We start from the raw sequence: 11,166 nt of genomic DNA on the forward strand, positions 1-11,166 counted from the left end.
AAGGTTAGTTCCTTTTAAAGCCACATAGGCAGGTAAATCAGGGTGAATTGCTGCAGTGACATCCTGGACAACCACCTCAACTTCCCTCTACAACACCTAAGCTGTCAAAGCTGGAGAAAATAGGCAAAAAGTCCAGCTTCAGTCCCCAAAACAGCTGGGTTTGCAAATTTTTAGAAATAGAACCAATCTGAAGTAGAAAGGTTCCCCAGTCCTTTTCATAGTAGTAAGCTTAAAATAAAAGGAACCATATGACAACACAAACTTCAGGGCAAAAAATTAAGAACTGAGTTGTGATTATACAGGCCATGAGCCTCCATGAAATGCTTGGTTTTGCAATGAGCTACATTCTCATACCACTTCACACGACTTCTTGTTTACTCCTTTGCAACAAAATTCTCTTATGCAGACAGCACTGTATCATTGTATCACCAAACCGACCTTCAAAGCAGATTGCTTGCTCTTTTTTGTTTGTTTCCAGCTGGGGGTTGCATGTCACATCCTAGCAGCTGAAAGTTATTGCCTCAGCCTAGGCTTCCCTTCCAACTCTGCTTTTGGGAAAAAAAGCGGGAAAAGATACAAATGCAAGACAACTGTGGCTCAGCAAAAACACTTCCTCAAGGCAAAGATGCTTTTCTGCCTCCATGGCTTCCTCCTGCTGTTAGCAATTGGTGGGACCAGGCTGCTTTAGCCAGGTTTCCAGAATCCTGTAATGGAAAGCAGCTGTCCCCATCCCAAGATTGCTCCAGACATCTCTATAACTCTTCTGTCATCATCTTTTGGTCAGTCTAATTACTCAGCTTCCCAATACTGATGTGTTAATAACACCAGCAATCCGAGAACCGTGCCGAATGTACTTTTTTTCTTAAACTCCCAACACTAACTTGAGGATGTTTGCATTGCCATTTGCTCCTCAACAGACAGACTTTTCATTTGTTACTTATCAAAATATCAACTCCGGGACTTTGTATTCAACTGAAATGGGCTGCGTGAGACGCACATTTCAATCTGAACGTGTCACTTACTTGAGCATCCAGAAAGTCTATTTGAAAGGGCCTCCCTTTCTTTTCCCAAGTGGCACAGAACTGGACAAACTGAAGGCATCCAACACCAACCGAAACACTGAGTTTAGCAGAAACATTCAGATGGCAGTGGAAGGTCTCAGACTCTACAGAGCTTTTGTCAGAAAGCATGAAGGGTCACATCCGATCTTGTCTCCACCATAAATATAGCACCACCTAAATAACTGGAGGACAGCAAAGCTTCCTAGCATTTTGCATTAATAAATGTGATTATAACGTAAAATACTTAGTTACTTAGTTAACAAGGTTAAAGCACTTAATACCATGACCACATATCCATCAACTAATACCTTTATTCTGAAAGCTCACTTTAAAGATTAAGTCTGTTCTCTACAGGGAGCTGCCGAAAAAGCAAGCAGCTAATTCAAATTCTATGAGTACATAGCTATATTTGCCCCCTTAAAAAAAAAAAAAAAAACAAAAAACCAAAAACCACAAAAACCTCATTTGCAATCGTGGCCTACACTTCTAGGATCGCCGTATCTCCCTCTGTCTTTGCGTTCACCATCTTTAACAGCTCCTCTGAGGAGGATTCATGGAATTGGTAATAGGTTTTGTAATTTCCACCTTCTGTTTTCTAGTTCAGAGAGTAATTGAATCCAGCCACTACTGCCGTATCTATCTGGCAACTATCTGTCGGCCTCCATGAAGTGAGTTGGAAGTTTGATTTCCGTTCTCAGCAGGCATGTTTGTGTTATACAGATGAACTGCTGTAACTGGCAAATTGGAAGCAATTTCAGCAGAGATTCCTAGGCTTAAATAAGCTTGAGAACAGAACTTCTCACCTCCAGAGGGGTGTCCTCTGTAACAGGCTTGAGAAATGACAGGACAAGATTGGAGAGTTTGGATTTCTGCTGCTGTAAGATGCACTTTAAAGTGAGTTTTATCTTTCGAGGCTATCAAACTGGTACCCACAGGAAATTACTAACAAAAATAACACAAGTCATTATGAAATGAAATCTCAAGGCACAGTAAGTTTTAGCACTCCCCAAAACTCTCTTCTACCTGTGCTGCATTTTAATTGGAATACATGAGCATTTTATTTCTTTTTGACATCTCCACATCCTCTGTGACAGGCACATTCACTACTCTTCATTCTGGTGATGCTTATTTGGTTCCCCATGACAGGAGCTGGTGCGATGCCATCACCCACTGAAAGTGCATCAGTACCATTCCAGGCAAGTCCATGAATTCCACACACAAGGCATTTCAGAACCAAAAGACAAGTTACCAGTTTAGTAAAGGTTAAATGTATGACTAAACTAAGATTAAAAACTTTATTTTTTGTACAAAATAATAATAAATCCAAGCAGATAATGAACTAAGTGTCTTCTCATTTTCCACCTTTTCTTCTTTTCTCAATATAGTCTATCCACAGTTCAATGTTGAACCATTCCATATTCAGGAAAAACTATGAGGTTTCCATCTTGTATCCATGTTTTTCTAATTCAGCTCTGTACAGAAAAAAGATAGCTATATTAAAACATACAAATAAAATACTGTCAGACATCTACATTTTTTAAAATTAAATATACTGCACAATATACAATAATTTTAGAATATGAACATGTCATACTGCTTTTTGGTTCATATCAATGACTTCAACCTCACTCTACAATTCTTATACTTCACCTTAATATCTCGGATCACTAGAAGTGACTTCTAAGTGAAAAATTCAAATACTTGTTTTAATCATAGTTATTGCCCTCTGACCCACCAAGGCTGGAGTACAAATATATGGTGCAAAGCAGCACCTGTGAGCCTGCAACAACTCCAAAGACATTAGAGAGAAAAAAACCAAAACATTATCTCACACCAGTTATTCTCGAGATTTCCTTAAATCAAACGAGCTCACTAGTCTGAGTGCATTTAAATGCATGTCCTTCCAAAACAATTTTAGCTTTTTCTTTGTTTGTTTTAAAAATAATACACTCTGGTATTTTTATTTAAGTCTTGGTGCAATACACCTTCCAGTGAGCAATTCTGAGGGAAAAGGACTGCTTTGTTTCCCTTAGTTGTGGCCAGGACAGCAAGTCAGAAAACCCAAATGTCATTGCTCCTGTCCTGTCCCCACTTTGCTTCTCACCTGCCTCCAAACACAGCAGTCAGAACGGCACCCTGTTTTATCTCTTAGTCTTAGCATCTATGTATCTAGATACAGTAGTCCAAATCTCTAAAAGTATTTCAGGTTAGTTTACATGGTAAGTGGAATTTTACAAGTGGACGGCTGCAGCATTTTCTTTCTAAAGATGAATTAAAAATACGCTGCAACCAAGCAACATTGCAAACTAATTTTAACACTAGTATACAGTCACCAATACTACAGACTACAGTTCAGGCACAGTTACAGAAGGTTTGTCCAGATCAACTGTGTTTATCAAGAATTACACCATCCCTTGAAAGTCTGTTTCACTACATATCAACTTATTTTCCAGTACTACAGTTCAATTGCCTTTCAACCCTATAAGAAACAGCTATACCAAAGATTATTTTTATATCTTCTACATAAAAGATCACTTTCACTGGAGTCCAACACAGCAGATCAACCCAGGAGCTGTTTAATCAGGCTGTATTACAGAGCTTGCTCTTCATGCAACATACTGAGGGATTAATTATAAAATGTAAGTATGTACTGACGCTTTAAATTATAATTATGTGTCACTAAAGGATTAACTGAAACTACAAGCAACAAAGATTAGACAACTGGATTAAAAGTATCCAAATTGCAATTACTTTTTTTAAAGAATGTTATGAACAATTACTTTGTTATTGTTGCTCATGAACAGTATGCTCATCACACACAGGAAGGGAACCTTAATGTTAATATAGAGAACTAATCCCTAGAAAATTTGTCCATTTGGACAAAGAACAGCAATGTTATTTGAGGCCGCCAAAAAATAAAATCTTTATAACAACGCATTTTGCATACCACATAGCATAGAAGAGATAATCTTGTATCCCTTGCCATTAACCTCACACTACAATTCAGAATTTTCACATACATGTAGAAAAGTCCTTAGAAAAGGATTCGTTTGTGTTAAATCGAAAAAGCGTCAACTATATCACAATTTGCAGAGATCTTTGTACTAAGTTGTGTAGCACTGCAAAAACCTGAACACATCAATGACATTAGATATATTTCAAGGCTACAATTATCAAAAGATGAAATGCTAATCAGTACTTCAAACTGTGCTGTAATCCCTTCAGCCTGGTTCTGAAGGGCTTTGGACAGAAAAGCACAAAGCAGAGCTTTCATTTATTTCAGATCTCTATTTTTTTAAAGTAGATTTCATATTTTCAGATATTAACTAAACAACATCATTTTAAACATTTTACCCATCTTCTAGAACTGTAAGTTCAAAACAAAATTACCTTAACTGATTGGAGAAATCATCTTCGACGTTGTCATCATCCCAATTGTCTTCCCAGACATGCGCATCTTCATCTTCATCTAAACCAGTCCAATCTAAAGATAGGAAATGAGGTCTAAATATTCTGTGCTGCGCTGCTTTGGTACCATGTCTTACCAACACATTAGCTCAGCCTCTGCATAAGGTAGACTTCAGCTAGCAACAAATTTCTCTTTAAGAGAAAGGTCTGGATCATATTTAAATATTTATGAGATCAAAAAGCACAGAAAGATCTAAAAACCCCCACAATTTCTTGAAGTACAATAGAAATGGAACTCGGTTAAAAAAAAAAAAAATCATTACACACTTCACATCATGGCTTGCAGGATTACACATTTATAAGGGTAATTTTGCATACAAACAGACAAGCTGTAGCACCATTGTAAAAAGAACGCGATATTGAATACTCGACTCCTAAAAGCTCAACAAGAAGTGTACAATTCCAGTTTATATTTAGGTTTTTTCTGATTAAAAAAGTAAATACATATCAAATGCTTTTGCCAAAACACATGCACACAGATCCTCAGTTCACTCAGATCAGATGCTGACAGTCTATGGACAAAAGCCAAAAACATATCTGTGATGCAGACGCAAAGGCAAATTGAAAGAGGCATCTGCAAACAGCAGTTGCTACCCATAACCAGCTACTTCTGGGTGTCCAAAACAGCAGAAGCTCTTTCCTTAGGGAGGCAAGACACTAGATGTCCATTTACTAACTTAATTTCTATTTCTCCTATAGACACATCGCCCTTGACAAATTACTGATTATCCACTTAATGTTTCATTACACACACAGACAAAAACTAGTTAGTGTAGAAAAATAACACAAATGAAAAATCAGGAAGGCTCGAAATCGCTGTGTAAATACAAGTCAGTTTACTTCACTGGGGAACAGTTTCTCAGTTTTCTTCTACTGACAGACATCAAGTTTTTCTCCTAATGCTACCAAAATAAGAAGCACCCCAATTTTGACACTTGTGACCTCGTATTTCTCAAAGTCTGTTAGTATATTTAAAGAGATAACACTATTCTTCCCCTTACAATTCAGTATGGATGCTGCCCATCCTAAGGCCCAAAGTAACATTAAACATTGATGGAGGTATGGGTGGGGGGAAAAAAAGCTAGTAGGGCAAAAGATTAAAAACTAAGTCACTGAGAACAACTAACTTTGTAAGAATGAGGATTGGTCCTTGCATTTTCTCTTCCTTCTTCTAACATCAACGGGCAACAAAATTAATATCTGAAATTCACCAGGACGAGAAAATGCATGTGTAACTGATTAAAGACACACACATAGAAGACATTACAATTAAACTTCTCTACTCAAATTATGTAATGGGAATAGATGAAGGAGCATAGAAATCCTACTGGTCCTAAGGACAGCAAAAGAAACTGGGAAGAAAAGGTGTAGAAAAAATGCAGTGTAAAAAAACCTAATTTAGTTGTACTGCTAGTTGCTCAAAGGGAAGGATTTTTATTTTAGAACTATCTGCAATAAGCCTTGCCCATTTATATGAAATGTATTTTTTTGTCAAAATATAAAAGCTTTACCACTCGTCATTTATTTGGATTTAAAGATACAAAAAGCAAAGCTCAAAACAGTTTAACACAAAGTCGAGCTTTTCTATCTACTAACATACAAGTAGCTTAGACAGATCTACAAATTTGAAAAAAAAAAAAATTCTAGTAACCAGTATTCAGCACAGCAAACAGCAGCTTCAATCATAAAAGGTCAGTTGCAGAGACTGAGACATACTCCATATCACACTGAGTGAACAGTCGAAAAGGTCCATGTCATCTTCCACACTGGGGGATGGGGGGAGGAGGGAGTGAAAGTAAAGCCTAAATTATATTCTCATCACTGTACCTGCAAGATTCTACAGTACCTGTATGTTGGCACCACACTCCAGAACTGCATACTAAAGTTATTATTCCCAGCTACATTACATGCCTGTGACTAAATAAAAATTTAAAAAAAATATGAAGAGTATTTGAGAGCCTGCTACCATTAATATTACCAATACACGCCAAAATGCCAAAATCAATTTTAATAAACTTGTCATGGCTGGACTCCTTAAAATTAAAAAAAATTAATATACTGATCACTGATTGCCATATTTTGCACTTCGGAAAGGAAAACAAAAAAGTTTCTAGAGGATGAGACCCCTAAAATACTGTCATTTTACATTCTAAAAAACACCATTCAAAAAGTTCTTAAGTGACCAATTCACATACACTTGAATCTATCATGCTATACTTATGTTATACTTCAAATAAAGTGTCCTATAAAAATAGGATACATCTGCTTTTGATACATGAACTTGATTTGATACATTGTTTGAAGAAAAATGTTAAGCCGGAATAAAATTCCCCGAAAGCCAGTGTTTTTATCTCTTAACATAAGCTTGCATTATCTAATTTCCTTTGGATAAAAACTGGATAATAGAACACAAAGTTTTTCCGCTGCATAGAAAGTGTGTTTTAATTTGAAAGAACAACTATTTGGCATGGGCTTGAGCACGTATTTATCATTATTCTTTCCTAAGCACTGAAGATAACATTCAAAGTGGCCTGAACATTCTTTATAACCTCTCAACACTATTATCTCACTTGAAGATTTAAATGGGCCTCTCTAAAGGTTCTTATTTTTTTGTATGATAGATCAGCAAGAAGCCTGATTGTGGTCACTCTTTAATAAATCTCTGTTCTAACCAGAAAGTCTGCACAGTACTTGGTTTTAATAGTACAGCTAGATGCAAGAAAAGTTAATTTCACCTTCTGTAACAGTATTTCAGTGCTCTGACCAACCCAAGGTTCAGAAGCAGCTTCAGAGACTTCCTTCATCCCTACTGCCAATATTTAATTTACATTAAATAAGATAAACATTTTTTGCCTGTTCAGGAAACACATATGGAAAAGAAGGGCTACACAATTTAGTTTAGCTATCATCTTAACTACATTAATAACTTTTTCCATCAGTAAGTGCAAAAATATTATTTTTACTGCTGCTGAAGGATTTCATGGAGTGTCTTGAGTTAGAAGGGAGCCACAAGGATCACCGAATCCAAGTCCTGTCCCTGCATATGACAGTCCCACAGAGTTTGGAACATGTAAGGCCACCAAAAAAAAAAAAACCCACCAAACAAACAAACAAAAATCACTATAATGAAGACATTGCAGAAAAAAAAGCCCTGATATTTCATCCATCATGTTTTATATTATTTCCCATAATCCACAGCTTGAGACAATTCCCAGAATTAAGGACATAGAGCATCCAATCATGCAGTAATAGGAACCTTTTCAAGGTTATATCTATAAAAGGACACTGAGTCGTTTTATTGAAGTCAAGATCTAATTACCTCATTCAATATATTTGTACCTAGGAAAAGCAAGTCAACACGTAAATACTTGTGCATCAAGAGCTAAAGAGATTCGGCATTACTTCGTTTTCACGCTTTTTCTGCCTTACGCCCGCTCCCATCCCTCCTCCCTCCTCTCCCCCGCGATCCTCAACCACAGCGCGGAGATGCACCGAGTCTCCCCGGCGCTTGTCCCCCGCACCATGACCCAGCACTTCACCGTGACACCGGCACCGCGACACCGGCACCGCCGGGCACAGGCTGCACGGCCCCGCACCTCTCCCCGGGCGGGCGGGCAGGAACCCGCGGGGCACCGGAGAGCTGCTCCGTGTGGCTGACGCGGTGCCTGCCGGGGATGCACCACCCGGCCGCTCTGCGGGCAGGGCCCCGCCGGAGGCCGCGCGTTCCTTCCCCGCCTCAGCCGCCGGCCCGGGCCAGGCCGCGGCCTACCGCCGGAGCCGCCGCCCCCGCCGCTCCTCCCGACCCCGACCCGCCCGGCACCTTCGGCCGGGAACTCCTCAAACTCGTCGTCCTCCTCCAGGAGCCCCAGGTCCACTGGCTGCTTCTTCTCAGACATGCTCGGCCCGGATCGGCCTGCCGCCCCAGCACCGCGTCCCGCCGCCCGCGGAGACTAATGGGATAGCGGCCACCGCGCCTGCGCGCTGCCGGCTCGGCCCGCCCTTCCCGGCGCGCCGCCCGCCCCGGCCCTGCCCCGCCGTCCCACGGCGCTGGCCCGGCACCCTCCGCCGCCGCGGGGCTCTGGCCCAGGCTTTCTCCGGGCGCGGTTCGCCCTGTCCCGCACCGCCTCCCCGCCTCTCGCTGGGGTCCCCTCAGGGCGGCCTCCCCGGCGCCGGCCGCCCGCCGGCCCTGCCTCCCCGCCGGCAGCCGCGCTACCGCAGCGCCCGGCCGCGCCGGCCACGGGCTGCCGCCCCCAGCGCCGCTGGGCAGCTCGGGCCGCGGCCGCCGTGGCCCGCGGGGCGCCGTGAGGAGCAGGTGCCGGGGCTGGGAAGAGAAGAGGCCCCGACCCGCGGTGTGCGCTGCCGGGCTCCCGCCTCCCCTGCGGCGGCCAGACCGGACGGTCACGCAGCGGCCGGGCCTGCGGCGGCGACACTTGCCGCTCCCGAATGGGCTCGGCCTCCCGGAGCTGCCCGACGTGCCGCACGGACCGAAGCTGAGAAAAGATACTCCGTGTGGAAAGCGTCCCGTGGGTTTTCAGTGTTGCGGATGGAACAAATCTGCCCACTGCAACATGAGACCAAGTTACAGAAGCCACCGCAGCTACTGAACACATCTGTTCTCTTTATATTCTTTCATTATTGATTTACATTCAGGCAAAACCTATCAAGTGTTGGCCTTCTGTCCTTCTAGTCTACAACCTATGTTATTTTTTTCCCCTCCTAACGTTTTACCATATTGCTTCAAAGGCTGCATCTGATTTACTGTCATCTAAATACCTTGTCCATCACACCAGAGAAACAAGGAATAAGAGTTGCGGTGTTACATGAAAAATATAAATGCCTTGGGTTTTTTTTAAATATTTCAAAATGTCTTCATTTCATTTAACTCTAGATTCTGTTGACGATTTAAACAAAGGCAAGCTCAATGCTTACTAGCCTGAACAATTTTGTGCGTGTGGCAGCTCCGATGGCTTCTCTCTAGACAATCACCTTATAGCGGTGCTGCTGGTTTGTTGGAGCGGTTGGTTTTTTCCCCTTGCTCTGTGAGAAGCTGATTCACAAGACAATGACTTGCACAGCTGGGTTATACCATGTCCTAGATTTAAAGCCAGGGAAACAATGAACAAAAAAACTGGTGTGGGAATTAATCTATAGTTCAGTTTCAACCCACTATATGAAGCCACAGTTACGGCAAGGTGGGAAATGAGCCCTTCTGCCAGATGAAAGTTCTAATGGAGTGGTCACATTTTATTTTTGTGATGGAAGGACTGACTGACACTGATGATTGTGAAAATTACGAAAACTTTGGTTTAATAAATCAATATGCAGAATCTAGTTATAACTTGGTAGGGATTTTTAGCAAGCCATGCATTTTGGAATAATAGATACCCTGCTCTATCCAGAGAGTACAAGATGAAGTCAGAAAGTAGATAGGAGTCTGTCATGTCAGAAGCTTGCAAAGATCCATGTTCAATCAGTTATTAAGGCCCATATTCAAACTCTCTAGTTTTTGCCTTATGTGGAACTAAACTGTGGAGTTTGCAGCACATCGGGGAACACTGAGATGCTCAACTGCACCTAGATTATCTAAGCAAAAAGATGTAACTTGGGAGCTCCTATAGACAAGTAGCTTCAAGTAGCTCTGGAGCCGAAAGCGGATTGAACTTGTTTTGGCGACTTTACCTATGTATCTGCTGTGGAGCAAAGATAGAGCATTCCTTTCCACCTCCTTTTCTTCTCCTTCTCTGCTGAGCTGCTGCTTAGGAAGCTCTGGAGTGCCAGTGGAGAGAAGAATCCGTACTTCCCTAGTGCATATTGCTGGCCATGGCGCAGGGAAACAAGGAAAATCAAGGACTCCTGAGACAGTGTCGTACTTACGTAGGGACTGACCACAGTCGGTCTCAGATATGAGTCCTCCTTTGCAATTCCCATCTGTGGAGCTGAGTATTCCTGTATCGCCAAGAAGCCAAATTTGATCTTACTTTGTCACAAAAATCTGTAGTGTCAAATTCTCCTTTTATTATAATTATCAAAATTCTTGATGATTCTTTTAAATTTGTGGTTTCTAGAGTTTTGTGGTTAAATAAGGAGCTTAGCTCTTATTTAAAAAAGAGAAAAATAAGTTTCTAGCCCAAGCAATTCAAAATAAGCTTGAAAATATGAACAAAAAGTATGTCAGATTTACCTATTTTACTTGTAAGATTGCTTTAAAATAATGGATTTTAAAAAAAAATTATATCCATTGTTTTAAATCCAATACCATGGGGTTTGGAAGCCTGGAATTTACACTACCTTACGTAGCTGAGTGCCACAAGCACTAGGCCATTTGCTGTTTATTTGAGGGTCAGTCTTTTTCTCTCTTCCAAAGTATATTCAGATATTTTCACTCATGGTGGAGGACATTTGACAAGTAAATAACTCAGTCTGCAGTGCCAAATAGCCTACCAAAGAGAGATTCTCCTGGGAGCGGGTTGATGTGGGTGACGTACTACGTCCCAGATGTATGCTCTTAACCACCAGCCTGTACAGTAAGCAAGTGAAAAGAACTTATCTTCCTGCAGGTAGTTGTTAGAAAACACTGATTTTAGTGCCAGTCTTGTGATTGTGATTTCTTAGCAGAGGCACGGTCTTAAATCGTAAT

At 41.3% G+C, this 11,166-nt stretch overlaps 1 long non-coding RNA gene across 1 annotated transcript; it reads right to left on the reverse strand.

Moving 5' to 3' along the window:
* Positions 1–1,354: 1,354 nt before the first annotated feature.
* Positions 1,355–8,490, reverse strand: LOC135985900 (uncharacterized). The gene is made up of 3 exons (XR_010605815.1): positions 8,350–8,490; positions 4,452–4,545; positions 1,355–2,533 (listed from the first exon to the last, which is right to left on the reverse strand). It is a non-coding gene; the product is annotated as an uncharacterized LOC135985900 (long non-coding RNA).
* Positions 8,491–11,166: the final 2,676 nt, after the last annotated feature.

The sequence above is a fragment of the Caloenas nicobarica genome, chromosome 2, assembly GCF_036013445.1.
Source record: "Caloenas nicobarica isolate bCalNic1 chromosome 2, bCalNic1.hap1, whole genome shotgun sequence".
NCBI classification, from domain to species: Eukaryota; Metazoa; Chordata; class Aves; order Columbiformes; family Columbidae; genus Caloenas; species Caloenas nicobarica.